General features: G+C 47.9%; 1 protein-coding gene across 2 annotated transcripts in view; it reads right to left on the bottom strand.

Annotated features, from left to right (window-relative positions):
- LOC135203652 (SR-related and CTD-associated factor 4-like) overlaps positions 1-15,934 on the bottom strand; it is a 59,238-nt gene that overhangs the window by 28,785 nt on the left and 14,519 nt on the right. The window lies entirely within an intron of this gene.

Here is a 15,934-nt window from a genome sequence, read left to right as displayed (position 1 = left end):
CAGACTCACCCAAGCAGAGAAATTTTTCGAAAGTGGAAATGTCCACGTAAATTAATGCCAAAAGTTTTGTAGGCGTTCCGTCAGGATCCGGCCTTCGCAAACTTGAAGGCAGAATCCCTTACCCCCTCACCACGTGAAGGAACCTACTCGAGGGGTCTACCGAGTGAGCTACGGCCAATTCGTGCACCTGCATCGTCAACTGGTGCAACTCGTGCACCCGCATTGTCAACTGGTGCAACGGCAGGGACACAAGGCCCCTGTTTGTTAACGTATGCCTACAGTGATGTTCTCGCTCATCAATACCACTGAGTGTCCCATCAGTCGTTCCCAGAACTCTTGGAGTGCGAGGAACGCAGCCCGAGTTCCAGGAAGTTGATGTGAAGGTGCCTGTCGTGATGGTTCCACACTCCTGGAACAAGCAACTCTTCCAGGTGTGCGCCCCAACCCTTTGGTCGATGCGTCCTAGAACAGCAGCATCTCCAGAGGGGAAGTGCGCACGGGCACTCCCATTAAGAGGTTCCTGTCGTCTAGCCACCAGGCAAGGTCCTCCCTTACTACCTCCGTGAGAGGAACCAGGAAGGATTGTGGATCCCGTGCCTGTGACCAGCACTACTTTAGCCTGCACTGAAGAGACCGCAGGTCAAGACGCCCATGAGGGACTAACTTCTCTAGTGACGACAGGTGACCAATCATAAATTACCACTGCTGAGCAGACTGTTCCTGACGTGACAGGAACCGTCTGGCTACCTCCCTGAACCTGCTGATCAACGAGTCTGCAGGAAGACTCATGCTGCTACCGTATCGATCAGCATGCCCAGGTACTTTATCCTCTGCTTGGGTACAAGATCTGACTTCTCGACATTTACCACGATCGCCAGATCGCGGCATAAGTCAAGGAGTCGATCTCTGTCCTGTAGCAACTGCAAGCGGGAACTTGCCAGGACCAGCCAAAAGTTGAGATACCTTATCAGACGTATCCCAACTGAATGGGGCCATGCCGACACCAGAGTGAACACACGCGTGAATACCTGTGGGGCGATTGAGAGACAACAAAGTGCCCTGAATCACAACACCGTCACGTTGAGGATAAAATGGAGGTACTTCCTGGAGGACTGGTGGATGGGTATTTGAAAATACGCATCCTTCAGGTCCACCGAAAGCAGGAAATCATGCTGTTTCCATTGTGAACCGAGTGGCGAACAATACGGTTCAAGGGAGACAGATCTATCACCGGTCTCCAGCCCCCCTAGACTTCTCTAATAGGAAGAGTCGGCTGTAGAAACCCAGTGACTGATCTGACACGATCTCCACAGCTCCTTTGCTCAGCATAGTCTTGACTTCTTGTTTCAGTGCTACATCCCTGGCAGAACCGGGGCATATGTCTGAAGTTGGACTAGGTGTGAGGTGAGGGGTGGCCTCGACTCGAAGGGCAGTAAGTATCCCTCCCGAAGGGCATCCACTAGTTCAAGCTGAACTAGAGTTCCCAAAATAGTAGCACTGGAGAGGCATTCACTCTCTCGGTGCTATCCATCCTGAACGGATTGACGTATGTTCGGTAAAATCCTAAGGTTGAACCAAAAACATAGTCTCTCGGGTTCAAATTCCAAGGAGTAAACTCCACCAAATTGCTCTTATTTCCTAGTTTCATTCTGATATGACCAAGAAGTAAAGGAAGAAAAAAAAAGAGGATTGACTATTATTGCCCATTCTTCTCTATCCTGGGGGTGATCGCCTACTGGGGTGACGGACCGTCAGGTCCATCCAGGCTGAGCCCCGAGATATTCTTCCTTCAGCAGCAGTACTTCCTTCAAACACTAGCAATTCTAGGAATTCGAGCATTCGGCAAGATTCCCGATTATCGTAGTAACAATTATCAGGAATTCTCGTCTTGCTCACTCTGGACCGTGGTCTCGAACAAGTGTTTGCAGATCGTAGAAGACACAAACACTCGGAGAGTGCTAGAAACTCTGAAGAATTTAAGCGCTCGGCAAAACCTCCCTGAATTTTGTCAAGACGATCATCGGGTTGGTGGTCCTCCCGATTCCCATAGAAATCGAGGAAGAATGGGCAAGATCCTTCATCAACGACGGGGACTTACGTCCGGTAGGACCCGAAGGTCCCTCCAGGAACGAAGTCCCCGACCCGGAATCCTACGAAGAACACTCTGCAGGATCCCTCCCATTCCTGTCGCAGCCATAGGAAGAGAGGAAATGGGGGAGGAAGATTGGACGCTCTCGCTCGCTTTGCCAGCAGAACTAGCAGTCGGAGAAGCAAGTCACGGGCAGCCATCAACCTGCAGTGATGGCCGCTCCTAGTCTTGGAGAACGTTACCGTTTGGAGAAAACGTTTTCCCGAGGAGGGTTACAATACTTGTACTGTAGGTGAAACGTCTGCCGCCACCGTGACCGTCATCTGGGTGGGGCCGAGCGTGCACCTGACAGGAGAGAGCCGATACCATCCTCCGACGCGTCCCATTCCTCGTCGAGACCAAAACCTCTCAAGATGACCAAAGGGGAGCCCACACCGGTCTCTGCGTGTGCGGTCCAGTGGGACCGTCTTGAACAGCGGTAACGGTCACTCCGTGAGTCTAGGAAAGCGTCATCGTCCTCGACAGCCCCCACGATCTCCTCCAACCACTTGAGAGAAAGATCTGTTTGGTCCCAAAACAGAACCAGGGTCGTGGCCGGACCGTAAGAAGTGCATTCATCACGGTCACTCCTGTTCACCTCGTTCCTCCCAGTGTAGCCCGAGGAGGTTGAAGGGACAGGTGAGGGAGGCCTGACGCTCCTACCCTGCCTACTAGCAGAACCAGTGGGATGGGAAGACTGCAGGCGATCGCCAACCCACGGTGGTAATCGAGCTGCAGGTCTGAACCAGCGTTCACCTTGTGGAGAAACGCTGGATCGAGGACGGAGCGTCTGTCTCATGCGTCAGGGGAGCTGTTACAAGCACTCCTACCCTGCCTACCAGCAGAACCGGTAGGCTGGGAGGAGCTGCAGGTCTGGACCAGCGGTCTCCTTGTGGAGAAGCGCTGGACCGAGGATGGTAGCGTCGGTCTCGTGCGCCAAGGGGGCTGCTACCAGTCGTGCGAGCCGTCCGGTCCCAGTGGGAGCAACGGTCGGGTGACTGGTAGTATCCACTAACGCGGTGAGAGCGAGCACCGTCCTCTCGACACGCCACGGTACCAGGTCCAACCGAGGCTGGACCCGGTGACCAGACCTAGGCAAGGCTGGACCAGGTCCAAGCGAGGTTAGACCAGGTCCAAGCGAGGCTGGATCCGGTGACCAGGGAGGGGGGAGGGGACCTCTTCCCAGCCTCGCTACGAGAACGGTCTGGTGGGAACGTCACATCAACCCTGGGTACCAAACGATCTCTGAGCAAGCGATCGCCAGTCTGGCGAGAGTCATCTGAGCAACGCTTACCATCCCCCTGCTCCTTGCCTGGGTCCTGACATGGTGAGCGTACTCAGCAGTCTGAACCTTGGCTGCATGGTCACCCGTAGGTGACCGTACACTCGGTGACGCTCGCAAGCGAGTGGCTGAGACGGTTCCCGGTCCAGAGGTGGGACCTCTGGAGCCGGAAGCAGAGGTACCAGCGGTAGCCGGTACCCCTACGGTTCCCGTCTTCTTCCCTGTGGAAGGAAAGACGGGCCCCGTTCCCAGAGGAACGGAAGGGCCAGCAGAAGACCCACCTGTCTCACCGGAGCGAGACAGACACTTAGAAGTCGCTGAGCGAGACTTCTTAGGTGGGTGCAAGGCCACTGTCTTCTTCCTCGGCTGGGGGGCCTTGGAAGTCGAAGGGGAAGAGGCAGCAGAAGACGACGACGACACCTTCCTCTTCTTCCTGGACTTCCTTCTCACCAGCCTCCTCAGGGGGGGGCGAGGCCACCTTCTTCCTCGGCTGGGGGACCTTGGAAGTCGAAGGGGAAGAGGCGGCAGTAGACGATGATGACACCTTCCTCTTCTTCCTGGACTTCCTTCTCACCAGCCTCCTCAGGACAACCGACAGGTCCTCCATCCAGGACAGAGTTGGGGCAGTTGCGGTAGCAACACAGCCCAACTGCACCTGTCCGGAGGGACCTGCAGGAGCAGCAGTGGAGAGAACGCTACCTCGAGGAGGGTTATGAAACTCCTGCCTGGCAGGTGAAGCGTCTACCACTACCGAGACTGGTCGGTCGTGCGAACGCGACTGTCATCTGGGTGGGGCTAAGCGTGTGCCTGACAGGAGACAGTCAATACCGTCCTCCGACTCTTCCAAGTCCCATCAAGGCCGAAACCTCTGAAAAATAGAATAATTAAAAGAGGGCTGGATGGACAGCCTCCACCGGTCTGTGTGTGCACGGTCCTGCGGGAACGTCACATCAACCCTGGGTACTGGACAATCGCTGCGAGAGCGATCGCCGGTCTGGCGAGAGTCACCTGAGCGACTCTTACCATCCTTCCACTCCGTGCCTGGGTCCTGACACAGTGAGCGTACTCAGCAGTCTGGACCTTGGCTGCACAGGTGACCGTACACTCGGTGACACTAGCAAGCGAGCGGCCAAGATGGTTCCTGGTCCGGAGGTGGAACCTCTGGAGCTGGGTTCCCGTCTTCTTCCCTGAGGAAGGAAAGACGGGCCCCATTCCCGGAGGAACAGGAGGACCAGCGGAAGACCCACCTGTATCACTGGAGCGAGACAGATCCTTAGAAGTCCCACGACGAGACTTCTTAGGGGGGAAGACCACCTTCTCTTCTACGGCAAAGCCTTATAAGTCGAAGGGGTGGAGACATGAAAATATGATGATCTTGAAGAGAAGGATGACGACACTTGACGAGCTCTCTTCTTCGATTCCTCCAAATTCTGCCAGAATTCTACCATCAGGAATAGATAAACATCACAGAGCAGCGCAAAAGCTTCGTCCAGTGACATAACTCCAGGGTAATAGTGATAAATGAATATGATTATCAGCAGGGGTTTAAGTACACAAACTCGAGGATCGGTATCACAACATGCTACGAGTCACAGGTACAATTCCAAGGTTAGGATAACCAATACGAAGAGCTATCCAACCAATACTGCTGTAAACACAATCACCACTATCAATCTGTAAAATAAGGAAAAAAAAAAAGTAATAAGGACACTCCTCTCGCATCCAAGGGTGCCACCCTCCAAGTGAGAGGAGATCCCCCGATAATAAGTGAAGGGATGAAGAAGAAGAGAAATTACCATAAAAACAATACAAGGACAAACCTTTTGAAGTTCCCCTCAGTAATTCCCAAGCGTAAGCATAATTTTCAGATGAATACATGTCTCGTTACAGGATCAATATCACTCGTTAAATACATGTCTCATCCTCATGTTAAAGGGCGAAAGAATGTAATTATATGTTGGCATACCTTTGCCGCCGACTCTTAACACAAGTACAGAGGCGGCTATAAAGACTATCACAAAAAGTGGGTTTGTATAAAAATTTAGTTTAATATTAATATCAAACACCGTATACAGTGGGGCCTCGCTTAGTCGCAGATCAGCAATCACAGATTCAGTTAATCACGGGTTTTTCCTTGGACCACTTCTCAGTCTATATCGCTGGTATGAATCGCACCATCGCCGGCTTGTCCATGGTAGTCTAAGCCTCGTCCGGTTCCGATAACCAGCAAATGTATGAACAGATTCACATTATGTTATTAACTGACAATAAAGGTAATAAAACCATTCTCACCTTATATATTATTGGCATAGCTTCATAATATATAGCCTATTCATGGAATAATTCCACATCATTGACATCAACTTGTAGTTGAGCGGCCAGCAGAAATGTAAACATTGAGTTACACATAACAGCACCTTTGTCATTCTTAACCTTTTAGAAATGTTAATAGTAGTAGTGTAATTACAGTAGTAATAACATTTAGGAAAACATTAATTTTCAATTTGAACTTCATTATTGTTTTGGTATAACGTAATCAACTTCTCTGAACACTGCAGTCATACAAACGATAATTGTCATAGATTATCATATTGTTGTTTGCGATCGGCGACGAAGCGTAAACGTAATAAAACCATTTTTACCTTATATATTATTGTCATATATTCATAATAAAATGTATATCTTATATATTATTGGCATATCTTCATAATAAAAAGCCTCTTCAAGGAATAATTCCTTGGGGAATGCATTTTTCAAAAGACAAAAATACACTTTACATGTTTACAGCATGCAATGATTACTTTATTTTTATGTGATTACATTAATAATACAGTATGGTACTCTAAGCAGTACAGTAAATATTTTTTTTATCATAAATGTATATTCATTCACGAAAAAAATATGTATGACCACCGTACATACTATTTTTTACACAATGTGATGGTGGTTACACCGTTCTACAAACTACCGATGTATTTTTACGTAAGTATCCTCTAAATTCTGTCATAAATCACTTTACTTACTTTTTTGTGGAGCCCAAATACTACGTACGTATATCCCGGAAAATTAACGAAATCGCGAATTTTATCATAGAGCAAGATTCACTAATTACTTTGTTTCCTTCTTCTTTTCATGACTAAATGCATTTTAGGATACACTCATTTACAAATTTTCAAATACTATGAATGTAAATAGCAAAATCTCTCTCTCTCTCTCATCACTTACAGAAAAAAAACTATAATACTGATCTATTATTATCATAATAAAAGAACAAAATGGTCCCCGACATTTGTAGGTACGTGTTGCCATATTTTTATTCTTTCTGTGATTTACGAAACTGTGCTTCAATACAACTTTTATAGTTGACTCAATTATTACCACATATTATAACAGTATACAAGAGAATATCTTATCACTATAAAATATTTAAAATACAAATTTCATTATGTTATTCTCGAGCTAAGCTCTCGTCCTAAGCTGCTCTCTCAAGCTAATCAACAGTTACTCTCATCCCAAGCTGCTCTCTCTCTCTCTCTCTCTCTCTCTCTCTCTCTCTCTCTCTCTCATGTCATCTCTCTCTCCCTCTCCATCTCTCTCCTTTCTCTATCTCTCTCTCTCTCTCTCTCTCTCTCAATGAAATATGAATTACTGTATCAGAATATAAACTATTATGTACAAAGTTAAAAATAATAATAATTCCATTAATAAATTTGTTTTTTAGCAACTAAATTGTTTTCCAAAATAATTCTTTCGGTAATAAACGTCCATCAGCCGATTCTAAACATAAACAAAAGACAAATATAAATTTTTATTGCTGTATTTTGCTGTTTATACATTAATATTATAGTTGGGTGCTGTAATCTTTACAGTAAGTAATGTTTTTTATCGTAAATATGTTCATTCACAAAATAGATATACTATGTACTTTTAGTTTGGTGCAGCAGACAAATCATGAAAATAGAAAGGAATTGTTAGGTAATATACTTTTGTTTGCTGATCTGATGAAGGGGAAATTGAAGATAGGAAAGAATAACTTTGAAACTGTCTTGAATTTAGTTTAAGGGGATAGTTGAAGACATATTAGGTGCTTGAACTAAAGTAGGCAGTTATAAACATTGAAATAGTGGTCTTGGGTGGGTTATTTATTAAAGTAGGCAGTTTAAAGCAATTCTTAGGGGCGGTACCAGGATAACACAGGTATTTACTTATCACAGGGGGTTCTGGGCCCTATCCCCCGCGATTATCGAGGCCCTACTGTATACATATTTATTTAAAAACCAAAATAAACCAGAAAGATCCCACCGGGAAGAAAGATCAACAAACAGTTAGCCAGAGCTCACAAACACACGTCTTCATTGGAAGACTGCCAAAAGCAAAGTGGAGTGTTTACATCCGGGCAGGCTAACCTACCCGCCTGCCACACGGTAGTTACTGCCTAACCACCTCGTTCAAGAATTTAACAGCCGTAATTCCAGCTACGCCGAAAGTAATTCCTTATGTAAAGGACTGAGGGTTTGCATATCGTGTAGGAATAAACCAAGTACAGTAATACCTTGGGTTACGAATTTAATCCGTTCCAGAACCTGCTTCGTAACCTAAAAAATTCGTAACCTAAATGGATTTTCCCATAAGAATGTTATAAAAAGCAAATAATGCGTTCCACCCGACCATGAATAACCATTTCAATTCATATTTTTCCATTTATTTTTGTTCACTAAGGTTGAAAATTCGTGTAGGAATTACATAAAATTATAAAATTGAAGAATGAAATTAAATATAAACACTAGATTTAATATGCATGCACAGTAAAACCTGAACTTTACCTTTGGCGAGTGTGGCTGCTGGCTTGACGGAGACGGGAGGAGGGGAAGGGTGAGGAGGAGAGGGTTAGGGCTTGGGGGGGAAATCTCCCTCCGTGAACACTTCTGGAAGACTTTCTGGTTCTTTCTCTAGAGAGCACCGTTCACTACGATCACTAATTTTACGCTTACGCAACACTATGTTGTCTTTCACAATTTTGAAAAAATATTTTTCTATGAGCAAATTTTCTACATCGTCGAGAATATAAGGCCGTTGTTTCGTCAATACTGTGACACCTTTTGATGCTTTACTGGCTTTAATTTCTTCCTTTTTCTTCAAAATAGTGCAGATCGTTGATTGCGACCGCTTGAAGAATGCTGCAATGTCTTTCACGCACTCGCCTTTATCATGCATTTGGATAATTTCCTTCTTCATTTCGACTGTAATCATCTCCTTCTTTCTTATGCTTTCCTTCTTGCTGCTTGCCTTCGTCATCTTGGGAGCCATTGTCTTTAGTATTTGGGTAATAGTAATGTATAAGCACTATCACGGAAACACAACACGTGCGCAAATCACTAAGCAAATTTGAGAGCGTATCACGGACAGATGCGTTCAATCTTACCGCCAGCGAGATATTGAAAGAGTTATGGTTTAAAAAGGGTCAAGGGATGCGTAGGAGGAAGTCACGTGACCCTCGTTAAGTTTTGGCCGAAAAAATGCGTTCGCAGATCCCACGCTCATCCGATGTAAACAAAGCAGGCGTTAAGTTTTGGCCGAAAAAAATGCGTTCGCAGATCCCACGCTCATCCGATGTAAACAAATCAAGCGGCCTCCCATGATGGAAATTCGCGCATTCGTATTCCAAGCGAAATTCGTATTCCAGAATGAGGGCGTCACTTCGTAAGTTAAAAAATTCGTATACTAATCGGTTCGTAACCCAAAGTATTACTGTATCAACATTTTTAGTGGGTTTTTCTTGAGTTTTAACTAACAAAATGTTATTGTTATAATACAATTAAGTTTGTTCATACTTACCTGGCAGATATATATAATTAAGTGCCCACCCACCTCCCCTCAGGAGACAGTGGCACTGATAAAATATGAATAGAAAATGGGAATGGTTCCTGATATCCGCCTCCCAGCGGCGGGAATGGGTACTACCACCTGGCCGCCCACTGCGTGTGCCGCGAGTTTTGAAATTCTGTCGGACTTCGGAGAATACAGCTATATATATATCTGCCAGGTAAGTATGAACAAACTTAATTGTATTATAACAATAACATTTTGTTCATGAAACTTACCTGGCAGATATATATATAGCTGAATCCCACCTTCGGATGGTGGGAAGAGACAGAATAGGATTTGTAGGAAACTTAAATTAAGTAGATGATATACACCTTGGTTCCTCACCTGTTAGCAAAGTAGACTCTGTGATTACTGTCACTTCAGCCTGCTTGTGCTTAATCAGAGTTGCCAGCCAGGTGGAGACCTGTAGTGCTGGTGCGCTCTGGATGCTCTGTCAACGGGGACGTGACCTCAATGTGACAAGAGCATAGAGCCATACAAATGAGGGCAACGAAGCAACTGACCACCACCTGACCAACTATCCAAGACCCCCTGAACACTAAGCTAAGAGATGGGAGGTCTTCACCAAAGCCTCACCACAACCAAAAAACACAACTAAAAACTAACCTAAACCTAACTAAGGGATAGGGAGAGAGCTACCTTCAGCCCCCAAGACTGTGTCTGCAGAAACGTATGGCCCAAGAGAACAACAGTCCTCGTATATCATTCTCACATCTCTCAAGTAGTGTGAGGCGAATACTGAATTGCTCCTCCAAAAGGTGGCGTCAAGGATGTCCTTGATCGACATGTTCCTTTGGAAGGCAAGCGAGGTTGCGACAGCTCTGACCTCGTGAGCTTTCACTCGCAAGAGGCTCAAATCGATCTGTGTGGAAGACGAATGAGCCTCTTTAATGACGTCCCTCAGAAAGAACGCCAAGGCGTTCTTGGATAATGGTATATCGGGTCGTTTAACCGAACACCAGAGATTATCTGAGGGACCTCGTACTTCTTTAGTCTTGTGGACACAAAACTTTAGAGCCCTGACAGGGCACAGGACTCTCTCAGTTTCTTGGCCCACAAGGCTTGTCATACCCTTGATTTCAAAGCTCCTTGGCCAAGGGTTCGACGGGTTTTCATTCTTTGCTAAGAAAGTGGGACTCAAAGAGCAAACAGCATTGTCCCCTTTGAAGCCCACTCGCTTACAAATGGCCTGAATTTCGCTAACTCTCTTCGCCGTCGCCAGAGCAGTTAGGAAAAGAGCCTTCTTCGTCAAGTTCCTAAGAGACGCTTCATGTAGAGGTTCGAAAGGACTCGACATTAACAGTCTAAGGACTAAATCCAAGTTCCAAGAAGGAGGCCTCGCCTGAGGTATCTTGGATGTCTCAAATGATCTCAGGAGATCGTGAAAATCCCTGTTATCAGACAGGTCTAGTCCTCTGTGTCGGAAGACTGCCGACAGCATACTCTTATATCCCTTGATGGTCGGGACAGCCAGCTTCTGTACATTTCTTAAAAATAGCAGGAAATCGGCTATCTGGCTCACAGAGGTAGTGGAAGAGGAAATTCCCTCCTTTCTACACCATGCCCTGAAGGAAGCCCACTTCGACTGGTAAACAGCTCTCGAGGACGTTCTCCTAGCATTGGCGATCGCCTTTGCAGCTGCTTTAGAAAAACCTCTCGCTCTGGCCAACTTTTCGATAGTCTGAACGCAGTCAGACCCAGAGCGGAGAGGTTTCGGTGATATCTTGCGAAGTGGGGCTGTCTGAGTAGATCTTTCCTCCAGGCAACGTCCTCGAAAGTCTATGATGAAGGACATTACCTCCGTGAACCATTCCTTCGCGGGCCACATCGGGGCGATCAGGGTCAACCTCGTCCCCTCCGATGCCGCGAACTTCCTTACTACTTCCCCCATGATCTTGAATGGCGAGAAGGCATACAAGTCCAGGTTCGTCCAGTCCCAGAGCAGAGCGTCTATAGCGACTGCTCCCGGATCCAGCACAGGGGAGCAATAAAGAGGCAACCTCTTTGTTCTCGACGTCGCAAATAGGTCGACTAACGGACACCCCCACAGTCTCCAGAGCTCTCGACAGACGTCCTGGTGCAACGTCCATTCCGTCGGCAGGATCTGATCTTGTCGGCTGAGAAGGTCTGCTCTGACGTTCTGGACTCCTGCGATAAATCTCGTCAGGATCCTTATCCGTCTCGCATCTGCCCACAGCAGAATCTCCCTCGCTAAATAAAAAAGAGGACGGGAGTGTGTACCTCCCTGCTTCTTTAGGTACGCAAGGGCTGTGGTGTTGTCCGAGTTGACTTGGACTACTTTCTCTGCAACCTTTTGTTGGAAGAACTGTAGCGCCAGAAAAACCGCCGCTAGTTCCTTTACATTGATGTGCCAGGACACCTGTTCCCCCCTCCAGGTGCCTGACACTTCCTCCCCTCCCAGTGTTGCTCCCCATCCCGACACCGAGGCGTCGGAAAACAACACTAGGTCTGGGCTCAGAAGCTTTAGGGACAACCCCTCTCGAAACTTCCGAGGATCTAACCACCATCTTAGATGGTTCTTCACCGATTTGGTGATGAAAAGGGTCGCATTCAGATCCTCTCTGACTCTCCATTCGTCTGCTAAGAAAAACTGGAGAGGTCTGAGGTGTAGTCTTCCCAGGGAAACAAACTTTTCCAGCGAGGAAATGGTCCCCAGCAGACTCATCCACTCCCTCGCCGAGCAAGCTTCCTTCCCCAGGAAGGCCGAAACTCTCTCTAAGCCTTGCAGCTGTCGTTCCTGGGACGGAAACGCTCGAAAAGCCACTGAATCCATCTGAATCCCCAGATACACGATGGACTGTGTTGGGGTCAGATGCGACTTTTCGAGGTTGACCAGAAGTCCCAGGGACTTCGCCAAGGCCAACGTGAAGTGAAGGTCCTTCAGACACCTTTCTTCTGACGATGCTCTGATCAGCCAATCGTCGAGATACAGGGACACTCTTATTCCTGCAGAATGTAACCATCTCGCTACGTTTTTCATGAGCATGGTAAATACCATCGGAGCCGTGCTTAAACCGAAACAAAGAGCTCGGAATTGCCAAACTTTGTCCCTTAGCATAAACCTCAGAAACTTTCTTGAAAGAGGGTGGATAGGCACGTGAAAGTATGCGTCCTGTAGGTCCGAGGACACCATCCAGTCGCCCGGTCTTAAGGCTCCTAGAACCGACTGAGGTGTTTCCATCTTGAATTATTTCTTTTCTACGAAAAGATTCAGGCTGCTTACGTCCAAGACTGGACGCCACCCGACGACTGCTTTGGTACCAGGAAAAGTCTGTTGTAATATCCTGGTGACCCCAGGTCTAAGACCTGCTCCACCGCTCTTTTCTTGATCATTTGATCCAAAAGATCTAAAAGAACCTGATGTTTCTCCCCTTGATACGACGGGGAAAGATCTCTGGGAGTCGTAGAAAGAGGAGGAGGTCCACAAAGGGATCTTGTACCCCTGTTCCACTATCTTGAGGGACCACGCATCTGTATCTCTCTCTCTCCACGCCCCCGCAAAGAACTTTAGCCTGGCTCCGACCGGCATCTGAAGGACTTTCTTCTCACTTAGAGGATTTAGGTTTGAAGGAACCTCTTCCTCTTGCAAGTCCTCTCCCTCGAGGAGCAGCTCTCGAGGGAGGAGCGCTACGAAAGGGTTTAACCTTCCTAGGAGGTCGTCCAGACGACGACGTGGTAGGGACTGCGGGACGTCTTGAAGACTGGGCCAAGAGGTCTTGGGTAGCCTTCTCTTGTAGGCTCACTGCCAGGTCCCTTACCATAGCCTGGGGGAAGAGATGGCTCGAAAGAGGTGCAAAGAGAAGCTCTGCTTTCTGCGATGCAGAAACAGACCTCGCTGTAAAATTGCAGAAAAGCGCTCTCTTCTTGAGGAAAGCAGTGCCGAATGAGACACTAACTCTTCCGAACCATCCCTGACGGCCTTGTCCATGCATGACAACACATTGGACAGCTCCCCCAGACTCAAAGATCAGGACTCCTAGATTGAAGATCCAGGACTCCTAGGCACCAGTCTAGGAAGTTAAAGACTTCCAGAGTCTTTAACAGACCTTTCATGTGATGGTCAATCTCCGTTGGTGTCCATGAAATCTTAGCGGACGATAAAAGGGATCTCTTCTGGGCGTCTACCAGACTAGCAAAGTCCCCTTGGGAAGACGACGGGATCTTAACTCCTACTTCAGCTTTGGTCTCATACCAAATGCCACCTTTCCCACTGAGTCTTGAAGGAGGAAGGGCGAAAGTCGACTTGCCCTGATCCTTCTGACGTTCCATCCAATCCTGCAACTTCTTGAACGCTCTCTTAGTGGACAAGGAAGTCTTCATCTCCACCACTTCCGAAACCTTGCACGACTTCGAAGACGAAAACTGAGAGGGTGGAGACTTAGGAGCTGCAGGCTGGAACTTCTCACCAAACGAAGAACGTAAAAGACGAACCAGCACCTTGTAGTCGGAAACCGACGAAACTGACGGCTGTTCTTCCTCCACTGAGTCCGCCGGACTACTAAGCTCTCCTTCCTCCCGAAGAGGCAAAGGAGATTGAACCTCTGGAGAGGGCGTGCGCCCAACGGGTCTAGCCTTCAACAAAGGCTTTCGAGGATGACTAATATCAGCCTCTTCAAAGCGACCGACCTTCTGTCGATCTTTAGAGCTCAAACCACGAAGAGCATCCTGACCGCGCTGCGCGTCAAGAGAGGTTACTCTTAGTCTCTCTCGAGGAGCGTCCTTACGTTTCACGCTCAAGCGTCTCAAAGCGTCCTTCTGAGCGCTCTCGAAAGCCTTCTCCACAGGCAAAGCGTCAAGCAAAACATCCCGACGAGCGTCTTCAAAAGCGTCCTCCGAGCGTCTTCAAAAGCGTCCTCCAAGGCGTCCTGTCGAGCGTCCTCAAAGGCGTAACCTGAACGTGCGGGCGGAGACAGAGACGAACGAGGAGACGGAGAAGGAGACTGCCTCGAACTCTTGACAGGCAGTCTAGCGTCCTTCCTTCGTTTAGGCTCAACTGCTGCTGGGCGAGTCTTCCGAGCCATTAAGGCCGACAATTGGTCTTGAAGCGACGCAAGAATACTCTTCGTTGGTGAAGAACCGAGAGGAGGAGAAGGGCTGCGCCTGCGAGAAGACGAGGGGCGGGGGACGCCTCCTTCCTTCTCACAGGTACAGCAACCTGCCTCTCCGAGGCGCAGAGAAGCGCTTCTCAGCGTCGTCCTCGGACGACGTCCTACCTCTCTTCTGTGGAGGAAACGCGTCATACGACGCAGGCGAAGACCGCAACGAGAGCGGAGAGAGGGGACGTAAAGCGTCCTCCCTAGGAAAAGTCCTTTTCAACGGACGCGAGTCTCTCCGAGCGCTCCACCCCTTGCGCGGGGAGGGCGCCTCGGAGGACGAAAAACAGTCCTTAAGGATGCGAGCCTGAGCACGCTCCTTGGCAGCCTGGGAAGTAGCAACAGGTCCTGCCAAAGGGACGCCAGATCGGTGGGAGCCCCCGTAACCCTCTTGCGGCTTTCGACATGCCCACTCCCTGAGTTCTGGGAGTCCGACAGAGGTCTAGACCTAGAGGCATTATGGGGCCGATCTGACGCCCCCTCCACAACACTAGGGGCACGATCACACACTTTACTCGAGCCGTTTTCAAGGGCCAACACTTTGGACTCTAGAGTGCGTAATGACTCTAGAATCAGAGAAAGGGCATTACCTTCTCCAGACACAGAACTAGGGCCCTCAGGCAACAACACAGGATTAGGTGAAGCAAATTCTACTGGTGTTAAAATAGGAGAAATGTTACTTCCCTTACCTTTCGTAGAACCGCTCTTGGAGGAAGACCTCCTGATCCTATCGCGCTCCAACTTACGCCGATAGGATTCATACACCTTCCATTCATCCTCAGTCAAACTTTTGCATTCAATGCAACGATCAACCAGCAAACAAACATGCCCCCTACACCCCATACATACTGTGTGGGGGTCTACCGATGATTTCGGTAGCCTCACCTTGCAATCACTTCTCACACACTCTGAAGCTCACTGAACTTGATCCCGACATCACGTTCATAGAAAAGCCAATCCAAAATCCAAAAACAGTCCACTATCGCGTATGCCAATCCAACAATCCAGAGTCAAAACCAAAAGTCAATCCAGATACTTATAACGAGTCAAATCCAAAAATCCTGGGCGGAGGTCTGTAAACAGGTGTTTACCGACCGGCGACAGAAAAAATATGAATAGAAAATGGGAATGGTTCCTGATATCCGCCTCCCAGCGGCGGGAATGGGTACTACCACCTGGCCGCCCACTGCGTGTGCCGCGAGTTTTGAAATTCTGTCGGACTTCGGAGAATACAGCTATATATATATCTGCCAGGTAAGTTTCATGAACAAAATAGGCTGTTTTCAGCATTTTTATAGGGGTTCCAACTATTTGCGGGTTTTAACTATTCACAGGGGGGGGGGTGGTCTGGTACACATCCCCCCCGAATACGGGGGACCACTGTACTGCCAAACTACCTTGTTAGAAATCTTACAACCGGTCCAGCTGGTACTGAATAGTAATTCCTTATGTAAAGGACCGAGGGTTTGTATTGCGTGTCGGAACAAATGAAAAAGTAACTAATGAATGAAATCATAAAAATAA

Source organism: Macrobrachium nipponense, chromosome 36, assembly GCF_015104395.2.
Source record: "Macrobrachium nipponense isolate FS-2020 chromosome 36, ASM1510439v2, whole genome shotgun sequence".
Lineage (NCBI taxonomy): Eukaryota > Metazoa > Arthropoda > Malacostraca > Decapoda > Palaemonidae > Macrobrachium > Macrobrachium nipponense.
The sequence above is the reverse complement of the archived record's forward strand: the minus strand, read 5'-3'. Positions and strand labels throughout refer to the sequence as shown.